Source organism: Podarcis filfolensis, assembly GCF_964270895.1.
Source record: "Podarcis filfolensis genome assembly, chromosome: 5".
NCBI classification, from domain to species: Eukaryota; Metazoa; Chordata; class Lepidosauria; order Squamata; family Lacertidae; genus Podarcis; species Podarcis filfolensis.
This window is the reverse complement of record NC_139608.1, coordinates 65,142,038-65,159,177: the sequence shown is the minus strand read 5'-3', so window position 1 is coordinate 65,159,177 and position 17,140 is coordinate 65,142,038. Positions and strand designations below refer to the sequence as shown.

The 17,140-nt window shown below is 41.5% G+C and overlaps 1 protein-coding gene across 10 annotated transcripts in view; it reads right to left on the bottom strand.

The window, feature by feature from the left end:
* Nucleotides 1–17,140, bottom strand: part of SGMS1 (sphingomyelin synthase 1) — a 75,615-nt gene that overhangs the window by 42,793 nt on the left and 15,682 nt on the right. For 9 of the 10 annotated variants that reach the window (XM_083614177.1, XM_083614176.1, XM_083614180.1 and 6 more), the window contains exon 2: nt 2,922–2,980. The gene's annotated coding sequence lies outside the window, so the exon portion shown is untranslated. Of the gene's footprint in view, nt 1–2,921; nt 2,981–11,037; nt 11,131–17,140 lie in introns of those variants that run through there. The other variant, XM_083614181.1, reaches the window with a different exon arrangement.

Sequence of the window (17,140 nt, the reverse complement as noted above, 5' to 3'; positions counted from 1 at the left end):
GCCCATCTACAAACAATCACCCAGGAAGAGTGCCCTCACTCTCATCATGGCACAAAAAAGTGGGAAAACCCTTTCGGTGTTTCACCCTTCCAGACCATCCCATTAGCGCTGGCCTGCCAGCACTAACCCACCACCAACAGAGGCTTTCCCATTGGAAGCCAGCTACAGTTGTGGCAAAATTCATGCTCTTTACTGGCAGGTCTAGCTAGCCAAACTTTCTGTTTCCACTGACAGGCTGCAACAGAAAAGGGCTGGGGGGGCTAAGGCTGCTATCCTAGCCTCCTAGCGAGCATCAGTCATGTTACGGCTACCTGCTTCCTCTCTGATCCAGTGGTGGCTGGACTCAAGAGGGAATGGAAATCTTCATCAACCGATAGATCTTGGGAAGAAGTAGGCTCCTACTGGATGAGAAGAGACACTACCCATTGTGGAGTGTGGTCTGGTACAAGCAGAAATTAATGTACACTGCAGTTACCCTTTCTGACATAGGCTGTCTTACAAACCTAGGTATATGGAGGTCTAACCCTTCAAATAATTTCATATGGTATGCTCGGCTCTATGAAGAAGTGACAGTTTTTCAAATATTTGGTTCATTGCTCCCAACTGGCATATTCTACACTAAAAAAAGAACCATTGTTACATTTATGTTAACACTCAATATTTTTCTTTCGCAGCAGGTATTATATCCCTGACTGCACAAGGAGACTTGTCTATTTATCAGAACCAGAATGCATCACTTATTCATCATAATCTTTTTTATTATGTACCTAAGGATACATTGCCTTTATTCTACAGACACAGGAGAATAACTAGGACAAATTATTCCATATCAGTGACAAACTCTTTTTCCAACCTGCTGTAAACCTCTGGCTGGAGCTAGCAGGATCAACATTCATCATTTCTGAATTAAGTACACCAACTGAATTTGGGGTGGATGAGGTGTTATTTTTTATTCGGTTTTTGTATTAATTTTTGGCTATGCATTTTGTAGGGTCCATAGATGTGTAATTCTCTTCTACTTGTACTATTATCTGACAACTGATCTTGGAATCTGTACTTGATGTTTTATTACAGTATGATTACTTAAAAAAAATCCTTATATTTATTCTCATAAGGCTAGGCAAGAAAGCGTGGGTTTTTTGGGTTTGTTTTGCATGAACATCCTACAGTGCTCTCACAGTCATCATAGAATGAACTACTGAAGAAACCCTGTGGCAGACAAACTGCAATACAATCCCAAATGCACCATTACAAACTGGAGGGGGGGAGGAACCAAGCAAGGTGGTTTCTGCTGCATCTGCTCTAAAACTAATTCCTCTTCTCTAACCCTACATTTTTCCCCTCCCAATATTGCCTCAAGTATTTTTCTTAGATGTGTTAAAATATTCAGAACAGGAATATTCCTTCAAGCGAAACGCAAATCACTTATTTCTCAAACCCTTAATTAAAACGTGTTGTAAGAAAATTAGCATTTAAGTAAAGGGTGGGGGGACTGCATGAATAACTCTGCCTCACAGCATGGGATGGGAACACATGGGAGTCTTGGCCCTTCCAAATCCAATCTGTGTACAGTGCGAGTCTGCATGGGGAGCACATAGAAAAACACACGAACCTCCTAGCAGAACAAATGACATTTTATCTATGTAAAGTGATTGATTCAAAATGTTAATAAGCAAAGTTACAACCATGGCGATCTCCTGGTGCTGTTGGAAACAAACACCCATCAGTCCCAGCCAATGGCGAAGCTGCATGCTCCAGCAGTGGGGGCGGAGAGCAGGCGGGGGCGTGGCTGGCGCACATCCCGGGGGCGTGGTGTGCGTCCCAGGGGCATGGCGCGCTACCTGGCACGGCAGGGGGGGTACGCGGTGCGTTCAGGGGGCAGCCATGATAGAACGCCCCTCCCCCATGGTGCCAGGGGCAATGCTCTCCCCCTGCCCCCCCATTCCTCTGCCAGTGGTCCCAACAATGCATAGGGATGATGGGAATTGTAGGCCACCGAGGCCAGAAAGGCATCACTGATCTAGAGGGTAGGAACATTAAAATAAGAGGTGGGGGTCACACTGAAACATCCACACTTTGACTCCTTTAAAGTTAATACATCTAAATTTGACTTAGTATATGAAAGAGCAGCTATATAATTGTTACATCATGTGGGCAACAACACTGGAGAGAGCAGGGTGCTCACTGTTAATGAAGCCTCTTTCAGCAATGGGCTTTCATTAAGATCCAAAATTTCCACGTTTTGCTCAGCTGATATACATGTTGTCAGTTTTTGGTCTTCTGAAATTACGCTTTTATGTGCTCCAACTATAACCACAAAGGGATTGTCTGCAGTTGTTGTTTTTTAGTCTTTTAAAACTATTTGTATATTTATGTGTTGCCCAATTAATTCAAGGGCAGCCTTTTAGTAATCAAAATATTTTTAATTTAATTTAATTAACTGACTGATCAGTGAAAAGCTTTACAGTGGTAGAAAATGTACACTTGCATAATAATAGGTAAGCAATTTAACAATACCAAGCAAAAAAGAAAAACAAGTTGTGAATAAGTATAATAGAGGGGCTGACAAAACCACAAATCCCCCTTCAGCCAGGCAACTCACTCGGGGGTCTTAGGCCAGTCACTATTTTTCAGCCTAATCTGCCTAACAAGATGGGGGGGGGGGCAGAGAATACTACTGATGCTACCTTGAGCGTCTTCAAAGAAGGTATAAATGCAGCAAACAAATTTGTAATTTTTAATCACTTTTTTCCCAAAGGCTATGCAAAGTTTTTTTAAAAAAACATTAACCACATAGGTGAAAAGCACCTTAACAAACCACTCATTACACAAACTGCCCCAGAATAACCACTGACATAGTTTCAGATAAGTGCATTCTATTTTCTAAATTGAACAAACTCAACAGAATAGTGGGAATTTACCATCATAATGCAATTTTCCATCTGAGATTAATCCTCTTCTTAGCTTCAAACGTCTCTTTCTAGAGAGAGAGAGAGAGAGAGAGAATATGAGTAAGCCTATAGTTCTTTTTTAATATTTCAGATAATTATAGCTTTCAGAGTGAATGCATTCCCCATTGCTTAGTTTCTCATTCTTGAACACTGGATACACAAAAGGGGGTTATCATCATTACCTATCCCATGCACACAATACTTTTGCTGCAGCTTGGCTTCCCAAACTATGCACGTGAAACAACACTCAAGGGTGTGTGCATTCTTCCCTGCAGGCAGCTTATCTTTGTGTAAAAAAACAAACAAACAAAAAACCTCCTGAAGGGGTCCTAGATTCAGGCATGATATTGCTCAAATATTCTCAAACTATTATTTCTCCCATGGCTTGTGCACTGTAACCAACCATATTAATTACATACATTAACAGGCTAAAGCATTATTTTTCTTTATGGCCAGCAGTTTTCTTTGCCAGGTTTTTCTGATCCTGAAAGCATGGGCGTAGGGAAGTTGGGGTAGCTGCCCCCCCCATTCAAGTAAATAAATAAAAATGTTTAACTAACTAGCCAATTGCATCACAGATAACTTGGTTCTGCCCACCAAAACATAAAGCCTGCCCCCCCCCATTAAGTCCTGGCTACGCCAATGTGCTTAAGTACCAGATTTAGTTACTCTTTAACTAGGAATAACTTAGAAATTTTGTTTATGATGCCTACGACACAGATGAAATCCAGTGTAAGTTTGGATTTTGCCCTTAAATGAAGCATCGTCAATGTGTTTTATAGCCATAATTTTACTGTTATTTCTTACTGTGAATAATGACTTGGAAAGTATGTTGATAACTTCTAAAACAAACTAGTTCCCTCCGCCATCAAAAGCTGCGCAGTATGTGCACTAGGAAACGGCAACGGATACTGATATTATGGGTAATGTTATTTTTGGTCTCAGAGCATAATTGATTGCTATGTTAGGGATCAGGAAGGATTTTCCACATTTTTCCGATCTGGTGGCTGACTCAGGCAAGAAAGGAAATGTTGACCTTTCTGTGCAGCATGAAGGATTGTTATATCCCTGCCTGAGTCACAGGAGAACCATTTTACTGTGCATACCTATCCTCCTAGCATCCAAAGCAATCAGTACTTTATGCTAATGTGACAAGCCCAATTAACAGGAAACAAATAGTAAGCCAACGGTATTATCTCAACAGCATGGGGCCCCCAACAGTCATTTGATTCAGCGGTACATAGAGAAACTGCTGTCCTTGCCACCATTACAAATCCACACCATGTTCCACAGAAAGATACAATATGAATTATTGGGAAATATAATGGGAAAAGTCCACATTTCATGGATTTAAATAAAAGACTGCAACTACACATGTGTTCCTCTGGGAACACACTATTAGCTTCCATATTTTGGAGCAGTGGCATCTAATACCACATGTCCTATGAGTAGCGCAGGCATTAAGCACTCGCCTTTTCCATCTTGAGTTACATTAACAATGCAATTCTAATCATGTCTACTTAGAAGAAAATCCTACTGAATTCAACAGATAAGTGGGGTTAGCACTTGAAGCCCAATCTATCTTCTTGACCGAGAGCTCTTGTATCATAAACCTGGCCAACCCAAGGAAATTTTGAAGTTAAATGTTAAGGAGTTAAATCTAACCCCTTTCGATGTTCAATCTACCCAATCCTAAAATCTGTGACCCAAGCTTTGGTACTGATTGTGAAGATTCTCTATCTAAGCCAAGTCCATTATGTAATTTCAGTAATCTTTCATACTAACCCTCATTAGCTTGGCACATTCTCCAGGGTATCTTGGGTCATGTGTTACATACTGTTCCCCTTTCCAGTCAATAAATTAAGGCACATATACACAAAAATCGTATAGATCATGCAACAGCATTCTGCCTATTTGTTGTGAATTGGGGATGGCTGAAGATCTCCAATTAGCTGATAGTAACGCCATCCTTATTCCAAAATCAGTGGTAATACCATTTCCTACTGCTGCTTCCCACTTTAAGGCCCTATACAAAGAAAGCCAGTCTTCCTCCCTTATGTTGACCTCTACAGTCCTAACAGGAGTGTTGGCCATTCCCATCATGTACAGTGGTACCTCGGGTTAAGAACTTAATTCGTTCTGGAGGTCCGTTCTTAACCTGAAACTGTTCTTAACCTGAGGTACCACTCCCGCTACTGCCGCACCGCCATGCAATTTCTGTTCTCATCCTGAAGCAAAGTTCTTAACCCGAGGTACTATTTCTGAGTTAGTGGAGTCTGTAACCTGAAGCGTCTGTAACTCGAGGTACCACTGTACGCAGCATGGCAAAGCATCTTCACCCCGGTGCATCCGTCTCATGAAGGTAAGGCAGCTGGCAGTGGGTGGGTGGCGGGCCAAGTCGGCCTGGCCAGGTTGGGGGGTGGCGTGTGACATCATGCACACGCAATGCCCCCCCAAATGTTGGAGGGAGCCCTGCATATATCTGTTTACACTTCCATTCTTGCAGCTGTCAAATAATCATAGAATAGTAGATTTGGAGGGGGCCCAAGGGTCATCTAGTCCAACCCCCTGAAATGTAGGAATCTGACAGGTGGCCATCCAGCCTCTGCTTAAAAACCTTCAATGAAGGAGAAACCACTACCTCTCATAGGAGTCTTTTCAACTGTCAAAGTTCTTCCTGTTTAGTCAGAATCTCCTTACTCGTAACTTGAATCCACTGGTCATCTTCACGTTTGATTAGCATTCCCTCAATACATTAATCCAAGTTGTTTATAAATATGTTGAACAACAGCGAGCCCAGGGTAGAATCCTGCAGCACCCCACCTGTCACCTTCCCCCCAGAATGATGAGGAGACGCTAGTGAGCACTTTCAGGCAAATTCTTTATTACCGTATTTTTCGGCCCGAGCTTCCCCCGACCCCAGCCCCCAGAACAGGCACCTCTCCACAAGCCGTGGGAGAGCTGTGCAACTTCGTGCAGCCCTCCCACGGCTTGCAGAGAGCTGCGCGAAGCCCGAAGCCTGGGGGGCGCTGAGCTCAGCGCGCCCCCAGGCTTCGGGGTGCAGGCAGCTCTCCCACGGTTTGCGGATAGCTTCCTGAAGCCTGGAGAGCGAGAGGGGTCGGTGCGCACCGACCCCTCTCGCTCTCCAGGCTTCAGCAAAAGCCTGCATTCGCCCCATAGGACGCACACACATTTCCCCTTCATTTTTGGAGGGGGAAAAGTGCGTCCTATAGGGCGAAAAATACGGTATTTCTTTTTTCCTCCTCACCTGTACTGTGTTCCCTGTGTTTCCTGCAAGTATTTTGTTCTAGCTTTGCCTTTCTTAGCATTCCTCTCTCTTCTGAGTGTCAGTACAGTACAAGGTGAACTTTTCGTCACTGTTACAGTTAGTACATTGTTTTTGTCTAATCAAGCATCGTCTCACTTTCTACGACAAGACCAAATAAGCTCACATTAACCTGCTATCCTCTGCATAAGAAATAATTCAAAATAGAAAGCAATTCCCTTTCCTTACCAAAGGACTGCAAGTTTTTAAAATATTTGCCATTTCCCTGCAACCATCAGGATGTAGCACAAGTAATTTAATATATTTGTATCTGTATATGAACTGAATAATTATTTGATTGCTATACTGTACTAAATATCAAAAAACCTCACCCAAATATCAAGCTATAAAAGCCAGCAAATGGGGGGGGGAGTAACCTGACATTTCTCTGGCATACAATTATGTCGAAATTCAAAGCAATCATCAGACAAAAAATTAATATAAACATTATGAGTCACAGCGTTGGTCTGTGCGAACCTCGCGTATCTATCAGCCTGGGGGTCCTTGCAACAGGAATCTCACCTGCAATATCAACAGTTGGGAATATAGGTGTGGTGTTACCGCACAGGGAAATTAATCTGGTTCAAACAGGGTCAACATTTCCTTGCTTAAAACAAAGTACTTCACATGGAAATATAATTGTACCTGAAAGAATTATCCATGAAATATTCCAGAAGTAGGATTCTAGCTCAAATGTTTGGGTTTTTTGTTTTTTAAAGGAACTGTTGCCTAAACTATGGGAAGTGACAACTGTCAATTTAGCAAGTGAATGGCCTATTTAAAAGTGAATATAAAGGGGTGCAGGATGCGGGTGGCGCTGTGGGTTAAACCACAGAGCCTAGGACTTGTTGATCAGAAGGTCGGCGGTTCGAATCCCTGCGACGGGGTGAGCTCCCGTTGTTCAGTCCCTGCTCCTGCCAACCTAGCAGTTCAAAAGCACATCAAAGTGCAAGTAGATAAATAGGTACCGCTCTGGTGGGAAGGTAAATGGAGTTTCCGTGCGCTGCTCTGGTTCGCCAGAAGCGGCTTAGTCATGCTGGCCACATGACCTGGAAGCTGTACGCCGGCTCCCTTGGCCAATAAAGCGAGATGAGCACCGCAACCCCAGAGTCGGTCACGACTGGACCTAATGGTCAGGGGTTACCTTACCTTTACCTTATAAAGGGGTGCAAAAGAAGTTTGTTTTTTTCTCTTGTCATGTTTCTAAGGAACAAGCCTTCATTTGGAATTCAAGACAAATATCGTTTTTAAAAACACATTTTAAATTACAACCTTCTAATAACAGAAATCAGTCACTACCGGTTATTTTGTAATTTGTGAAACATTAAACAGCAAATGAGAATTAGATAGTTTCATTTTCAGAGATTGGCAGGAAAGTCCAACACTGTTGCATTTGATTTCATAAAAGGAAATTTATCTAAAATGACAGGGCTAATAAAAAAGTTAAAAGGGAAAGCCAATGGATTCAATTCTCTCCAGAACACTGTGGGTGGATCCAACTAAGTTTTTGTATGAGTAGAATGAGGTTCGCTCGTGCAATGGGACTTCCCCAGTCTCCCCCTCCCCCCCCAAAAAAATCTGCTCTGTAGGGCTGGGGGGAAACCCAGAATAGGTTCAGGGGGTTTGGGGCATGAATTTCCACTTTTATATTTTAACACTATACTGAATTGCACCTTTGGGGATTGATCAAAAACGCATTCAAAGAAGCTGAGCTGGAATGCATACTGTCACATGAAGGGTTGGTTTTCATTAGAAGCATGGTAGGGAAGGGGCTAAGCCTCTCCTCCTGTGCACCGTGCTCTGGATGAATATTGCCTTCCCTGAACCTATGGTGAAGTTAGACAATATGTTAAATCATGTGGTTAGGAACCATGTAAGGGGATTTTGAAAAATACTAGGTACTAACTTTACGGATGCATCCTCTCTACAAGAAAAGTCCACAGTTTCAACACTTTGTAGTTCAGGAAAAGGGAAATTACAGAGGAACATGATCAACGTTCATAAAAACCTTGCAAGGGTGTAGAGTCTAGATGAAGCTTCTTTTTCCACCCCTCCCTCAATATACTGAACCTCAGGCCATCCAATTAAGTCAAAAAGTGGAAGATTCAGAACAGACAAAATGGACTTCTTCACATTGTGCAAAAACTATGAAATTAGGCAACACAAGATGTGGTGATGGCCACTACCCTGGAGGCTTCTAAAGGGGATTGGACAAACTCATATCAATGATACGATGGTTATCTGCTACCTCCAGGATCAGAATGTGCCACTTTTTATTTATTTGTTCCTTTATGATCAATTTTAATTAAGGTTTTCCAACACACTATACAATAAGAAACTAACTAATCTAGAAAGAAATAATAGAGAACAATATATAAAAAAGGAAAGAAGGCAGGAGAGAGGGGGGAAACAAAATAGTAACAACCGCCAGAATAGTACTGATTCTAATAAACACGAAGTTATATATTTATGTACATAGGTCTCTATCATCATTTAATCTTAATCTTCCATCTACATACAGAGTTTCCTCCTCCTAGCTCCCACCTGGGAGGCTTCTCCCCTTTCTCAGCCTCATACCCAGAGAAAGACCATATACTTGAATACAACCCTGTCTTGCCTAAAGCCACCCAGAGAGTGCCAAGTCTTAAAATGGAGATGAGTACCCGTAGCTCAGCTGTGTGTTTTTAAACTAGAAGGGAACCCGCTGGATTTCATAGAATTGTAAAGTTGGAAGGGGCCCTAAGAATCATGTAGTCCAATGCCTGGAATGCAGGAATATGCAGCTGTCCTGTACTTGCAACCTTGGCATTAATCAGCACCATGCTCTTATCAACTGAGCTACCAATCCTCATACTGCAGCCTTATGCAAACACAGTGTTGTAACTTAACCCCAGCAACAGTATAAGCACACCTGCTTGGCTGGAGATTATTGCTACTTGGTCAGCCAGAAAAAGAGAAAAATTGTTTTACTAACATATCACATCTAGCCTATTGGATGCTAGAAACCCTTCATGTCAAATGGTGAAATTTTAGACACATATATTTCTATGCTTCTTAACTATGAATCAGAACGGTGGTCCAGTATATGGGATGTTGGACTTTGAGGACCCTGCACTCAGAAAGACTCACCGAATAATACACAATAGGGCTGTTGTGAAGATTAATGTTGTATTACCCCTACCTGAGTTTTAGGTCCGCAGTCTCTTTGAATAAATTAACCCGAATCCATCCATTTATCAGCAACAAGAGGAGAGTAGGGATATAGATTTCTACATATGTGCAACACTTAAGTGTTTGCTTTACTTTTTTTAGTCTTCCTTTATTTCTATGAGACAAAATAGCAGCTACGTACTTGAAAATCACAGAAATGTCAAAGTTTAAGGGTTTTAAAAAAGAGAATCCTAATGCAAATGAGTTCCAATAATCAATTCTGTAGTGGAGAACAAAAAAAAAAGGTGAAAATATATGCATCCACTACTAAAACTATTCATACTATTGCAAATAATGATGTTCCTAAATAGAAAGAACACTGCTAATTGCCTGCTGTCTGAAACCAGAATTTGATAAATAAGTTCAATTATTTTCCCTTGTAAATCCTTAATGGCACCTTGTCTGGCACAGGATATTTATTCTTATTGAAGGTTTGCAAAACCTGGCAGGTGCTATGAGACTTCCTTTATCTAGGCAATAAATTGTTAAAGCTGGGAGAATATTTATTTGAAGCATGTATCATATTTACCGTGCAAGATGATCTAGAAGAAAATAACAGTTTCTTGGTTTTTTTTAAAGCCAGGCAATGAAATAACGCCACTACAAAACATTCCCCAAACGGAAACAGTTTTACTTCCAAAATGCACTTTCTCACTATGTTAGAAGTGGGTGTAATATCCCATGTTCAAATAGCCAATTTAACTTAGAATCTTAACAGTTGCCTTTGAGATAACATCATTCCTCAGTCTACATCTACTTTGCAGGCTCACCGTGAGGCTAAGATCCTGCTCTAAAACCCATGGGGAAAGGGTTAGATGCAAATCAATCAAAACCAATAAAATTCTTTAAGATCCCACTGATTTCAACACAACTCACTTTAAAAAAGAATGTGTAAACAACAGGTAAGTTCCAAAGAGCATCAATGGCCAACACTAGGGGTAGTCAATGTGATGTGCTCCAGATGATGTGGGACTACAACTGTCATCATCTCTGCTTATTGGTCATGCTGCCTGGGGCTGCTGAGAGCTGAAGTTCAACAACATCTGGAAAGCACCATGTTGGCTAGACCTGACCAACACATACTAAAGGCATACTTCTGAGTAGACATGGACAAGATAACTGTACATCCCAATGAGTTAAATGGAGCTTAGTCACAGGTATAGTAGGATTACAGCCTTGGGTGGTTTGTTTTTACTTGATTAAATGAACTGCTGTAGCTAGCTTCTTATATTTATTGGAAGCTGCTCCAGAAGCTCCTATAGCCCACTGGGTGTAAGGACATTTGGCCGCCTATCTCCCTCTGGACTCCGGCATAAGTAAATATGTACATAAGGGACTGAATGGCAATCAACATTTACATCCATTTAATACAAACAACATACATTGATTATCAGGTTTCACTGAGATAAAGAAGGGTGGGGAATCTGTGGCCCTCAGCTTAATTTAGGGAGGTGGGGGAGTCTGCAAGGAGAGATGGAGGGTGAATACTAAAACGAATGGAGCAATGTGAAGAGAAAGGGGGAAAGTCCTATTCAAGCATGCAATTCAGACCTCAGACAACAGCAATTTCTTCCTTCCAAGGTAACCCACTAGGGCAGGGGTCAGCAAACTTTTTCAACTGTCCCTCAGACCTTGTGGGGGACCGTGTCATGTGACAAAGACACATGAGAGCAGAAGCAGCAAAGCAGGCTGGGAAGTGCTGGGACTGCACAATCATTTGGGCCTACTAAGGTTATTCAGGCCTAACTGCTAACTGTTGAGTCACTCTGACATGTGACTTAGCAGCCAGTTTCTCTTTTGTGCTCTCTGTAAGATGTCAGTCAGAGTCAGTCTGTTTCAGTTGTGAACAGTCAGTATGTAATCTCAGTCAAACTGTTTGGAACCATGTTGTTTATGAAGAAGTTTGTTTTAATTCAGTAAAGCTTTTATTCTTTAAAACTCTGCATTATTAATTTACGCTGCGTGTCACAGGACTATATTTTGAAAAATAAATAAATGAATGAATTCCTATGCCCCACAAATAACCCAGATACGCATTTTAAATAAAAGCACACATTCTACTCATGTAAAAACACCAGGCAGGCCCGACAAATAACCCAGAGATGCATTCTAAATAAAAGGACACATTCTACTCATGTAAAAACATGCTGATTCCCAGACCGTCCGTGGGCCAGATTTAGAAGGTGATTGGGCCAGATCCAGCCCCCGGGCCTTAGTTTGCCTACCCATGCACTAGGATGAGAAGAAAGATTGTATGTGAGGGTGACAAAGGGTAGCCCTACCTACTTTTTGCTCCAGCCCCACCACCCACTGCTACTCAAATCCACCCTCCCCCAATCATTCATTTGCCAAAACAGCATTAGGAAGCTATTAGGATCAGAAAGTCATCATTTATAGATAACTTAGACTAAATTAAAATTTAAGAATAATTCTAAAGAAGTGTAATTAAATGCCTTTGAAAGAATATACATATAAACAGAGGTGTCCATGTGGCAAATCCAGAGGGTGCTCCTGTACTGATTTACAACTGAAAGAAAATTTCATACAATTGACATAAATGCGTAAGTTCCTTTTGAAAAACAATGATTGCCTCAAAATACCCCTTTGAATACTATTTTTTGGTCATAATTCCAACTCTTATATCACTTCCAGTAGACTTTTATAAAGGGCACTGATGAACATCTAGGGAAAGCTGTAAAACATCAAATTGTTCTACAATTATGGTGCTGCCTTCAAAAGTCTCTGTGTGGGTCAGCATTGTATAATGGTACTGATGGTGTCAGCATGAGACCATCGTAGCACCACCACAGGTTACAATGAACTTTTGTAGTCTATCTTGCAGCTTTTGAAAAATGCAGAATCCATGCAGCCTACAAGCTTTAAGCCAATTCTTCTCTATTTAAGCAAAACAATTTATTTGCAAGAATACATAGAGAGCAATCAAAGGCAGGAAGATCTGCCAACACTTTCCATTTATTAAGGCAGAAAAGTGTCAATTACAGTATTAATTTATAGCACACTGAAAAGACAATCATTAACATCTGCCTAAATTATTCATAGCATTTTACTACAGAAAAGGGAGAGAAAAAGAGCAGCAAAGTTTGAATTCATAGGGTGCTGCTAGTCACTGCTGTTTCTAGGAGAAGAGAATGTGTTCCATTGTTAGTCTTTACATAAGTGAAAAGCTTGGCAGGAATTTTAAAGTCCCTCATGAAAAAGAGGCCCAGGTTCCACAAAGATTTCTGCAGAACTGTCAAGCTAACATTATTCTAAAAATGTTGGAGACACAGAAAGCCTCTTTTCCAACTGAACAGCATTTGGACCCGTGTGCCCCAAAATGTCAACATTAACAAACCCAGAATTAACAATAACTATATTTGGCCACCTCATGAGAAGAGAAGACTCCCTGGAAAAGACCCTGGTGTTGAGAAAGATTGAGGGCACAAGAACAAGGGGACGACAGAGGACAAGATGGCTGGTCAGTGTTCTTGAAGCTACTAACATGAATTTCACCAAATTGAGGGAGGCAATGGAAGACTGGAGTGCCTGGCGTGCTCTGGTCCATGGGGTCACGAAGAGTCGGACACGACTAAACAACAATATTTTATTTTGTATAGACCATGGGCAGGCAAACTAAGGCCCAGGGGCCGGATTCAGCCCAATCACCTTCTAAATCCAGCCTGCGGACGGTCTGGGAATCAGCATGTTTTTACATGAGTAGAATGTGTCCTTTTATTTAGAATGCATCTCTGGGTTATTTGTGGGGCCTGCCTGGTGTTTTTACATGAGTAGAATGTGTGCTTTTATTTAAAATGCATCTCTGGGTTATTTGTGGGGCATAGGAATTCATTCAATTTTATTTTATTTTTCAAAATATAGTCCTGCCCCCCACAAGGTCTGAGGGACAGGGAGTCTTCTCTTCTCATGAGGTGGCCAAAGTATTGGAGCCTCAGCTTCAGGATCTGTCCTTCCAGCGAGCACTCAGGGCTGATTTCCTTAAGAATGGATCGGTTTGATCTTCTTGCAGTCCATGGGACTCTCAAGAGTCTCCTCCAGCACCATACTTCAAAAGCATCAATTATTCAGCGATCAGCCTTCTTTATGGTCCAGCTCTCAATTCCATACATCACTACTGGGAAAACCATAGCTTTAACTATACGGGCCTTTATTGGCAAGGTGATGTCTCTGCTTTTTTAGATGCTGTCTAGGTTTGTCATTGCTTTTCTCCCAAGAAGCAGGCGTCTTTTAATAGGGTAAGGCTAATCTCTACTCAGGGTCTAAAGCAGGAATGGGGCAGGAAACATAATTTTGACGCTTCTTGTATGTCAGGTGTACGAAAGTGTCAAAAGAAAAGACTGCTGTGGCAAAGATTGAGTGGACATTTTGTAGCAAACAAAGAATTCCTCAGCATCAACAAGCTACTGTTCTCCACGAGACAAAAGCAAGCTCTAACTTCTGTAACTTAGTACATTTACTGAATTCTGAATTACAAACCAAAAGGAAGAAGAGGGTTTTAGCTCAAACGCTTTGATTCCAGCAACTCCAATACATATTTGTAGCTCCAGGTGCACAAAAGCTTCACTGAATGCAAACCTTTCCCTTCAAAAGAAGAGGGCAGAAATTGTTGTGCATATATGTCTTGTGCGCATTCCATTTATCTATAAAATGTGCTGTGAAAAAAATATTGCCTGCTCAATAAATGAGGCGGTCAACAAAATCATTTACGCTCGCTTGCTCCATCAATGGACACCCTTTCTTGATCAAATGTAAATTACTGCCAACTAATTTTAAACTTTGATGTCTCTTGCTTGATATCTGTGTGAAAACATGTTTGTATTTATAGCACGAAAAGGAAGCAGTTCTAGAAAAATAGCTCTATTATCTGAAGAACAAAACAAAAGTTCAAGAACAGCCCAAAATATTCTTAGAAGAGATCAAGTGTTCAGCAAACAATAGACATTTCCTTCAGGACCTAATGTACTTGCTATGGGACAGGGTGAGGGAAGCCAAGGGAACAGGACAACAAAAGTCCCAGCTAACTGAAAAAGCTCCACATTATGGATGTATTCCCCGTATTGTCTACAAACAACAACACTGACTATCTTGTTTTCTGGAAACACACACCTACAAGGTCATAACAAAAACTGAGAGAGATATTGCTTCTATTTTGCTGTAGTTTTGTTCAACACATTCTCTTCTAATATATCACACATGAGGTTACCATTATCTTCCTCAACAAGGCAAGAACGGGAATATTATACTTGTAATATTCTAAGATAGATTCTTTACACAATCATTGTCACTCCAGCTCTCAACGGCAATTTTCTTAAACTCTAAATGCTTGAATATCGGCAAAGCAAATTTGTTTGTCTTTTCAGCAGGATAACACTCCTGGCTGCCCAGCCTGGCATACACATAGAAACATGAAAATAAAGTTTTATAAAGCAGACAAAATTCAATTCAATCAGAAAAAGTCCTGGTAACAACCACAAACCTATTGGTTATTTTTAGTAAAATATGTAACAGTAAGATTATATAATTGAATTTAGGTCTTCTGTCCTTTAATTCTGGTGGGAAAAACTCCACTTTATATATGTCAACCTACTGACTTGTCTACGAGCATTCAGTATCTTGTTCATAAGAGAAGGTTTAGCCATGTGCATGGCTTGGACCTTGAGCCAATCCTACTCTTCTTTTTAATAAAAGTACCCTGTCTTGTTGGGGAAATGGGTGGCGCTGTAGTCTAAACCACAGAGCCTAGGGCTTGCCGATCAGAAGGTCGGCGGTTTGAATCCCAGCAATGAGGTGAGCTCCTGTTGTTCAGTCCCAGCTCCTGCCAACCTAGCAGTTTGAAAGCAAGTCAAAGTGCAAGTAGATAAATAGGTATCGCTCCTGTGGGAAGGTAAACGGTGTTTCTGTGCGCTGCTCTGGTTTTGCCAAAAGCGGCTTAGTCATGCTGGCCACATGACCTGGAAGCTGTCTGCGGACAAACGCCGGCTCCTTCGACCTATAGAGCGAGATGAGTGCCACAACCTCAGAGTCGTCCGCGACTTGACTTAACAGTCAGGGGTCCCTTTACCTTTACCCTGTCTTGTTACATGCTGGTTTAAGTTTCAAAACTAGAATTAGCAATTATCTGCTTTCTAACGAGCATGAGGAAGCAGCAGCTCAATATCGTTTTATAGCAAAGCCCCAGGGACCATAACAAGACAACTGATCAACAAGACTGTGGATGGAGATGGAGAAATGCAGACACAACAACACTGGATGCATTTGTGAGTGACATGATCACTCCCCAGTACCCTCTCTGGCTGCAGGAAACCCAGAAACCTTATTGATCTTCTGAGGAATTCCAGGCAATGAAATGGGCTGGATGGTTAGAGCACAGGTGGCACGAGTCTTGGGTGAATACAGCAGAGAATATGTGAAAGCATATAACCATGGCTACCATGTGGCACTGTTGGCAGAGTGGAAAGTCTATTTATCTGCCTCTATTGCATCCTCAGAACAGCTCTGGCTGAACAGGCTGGTTAAACCCAATCTGAGGGGGGAGAAACAGCTAATCACTCAGAAGTGCACTGGGATGCATTTACAAAAGCACCGAGAACAAAGCTGCAGACATCTGTATCAAACTAGACACCACAGTTGAGGCAGGTCCTGCAGATCTGTGGGATCAGTTTCAATTCCTGAGGCCTGAGAATAATAAACTGGACATTTGCAGGCAGTGTTAGAAACTCAGATATGTAAGCTAGGCACCAAATGGCTCCTTAAAACAGGGTTATGGCCACCAAAATTGAATGCCTAGTTACCATTGGGGGCCAGATGGCTTGAAAGTCGTATTTTTCAATATGCATTTTTGGTTCCTGAAATTTGTTCTGATTGTGCAAATAAAATATTACAGATAGAATTATTGTTGCTTGTTTGGGAAAACAGGCAAGATCCAAGGATTCCTAGGCATGCACCTCCAGATGGTGGAGACATCAGGGGCCATCCTGGCACCCAGGCATCTTCACTTAGTGACAAGCTACATACAATGCGCCTGGTGCCTGATGAATTCCGAACACTGCTTTCAGGGGTTAGGCTCTGCGAATGCTCTCACCCCATAGTTTAGAGGAGATTGCAGTTTAAACCAGCCTTCCCTCACCTGGTGTCCTTCAGATATTGTTGGCCTCAAACTCCCAGTCTCGGCCAGCCTGCCAATGGTCAGGGAAGACAGGAATTTTAGTCCAAAACACCTCGAGGTGTAACCCATATATCTTCAAAATAAGTTTTCACATCACATTTTGGTCTTCAGTTTCACTTCCAAATGATAAGAATCCTATCAATGGACTACCTTATTTCTGTTGTTCTAAGTATTAAAGTTGTCCATAATACACTAAAGCTAGTTATTCTGCTGCAAATATGAAACATAAAAGAAAAACTGTGCAAAAACAGGGGTGTGATGGCCATTAATGAGCTAATTATCAGATTTCCAGAACCTGTAAATTACTTTCTGTTGGGGAAAAACCTAAGAAGTGCATACTAATTGTGTGTGACTGGAACAGTCATGCAAAGGCACTGTTAATTAACTTTTAAGTTCAACTTGCTGTGATAGTTGCATTTTATTTACGATCTTGTATACCTCTTTTTAGTCATAATTGTTCTGACAAGTGCA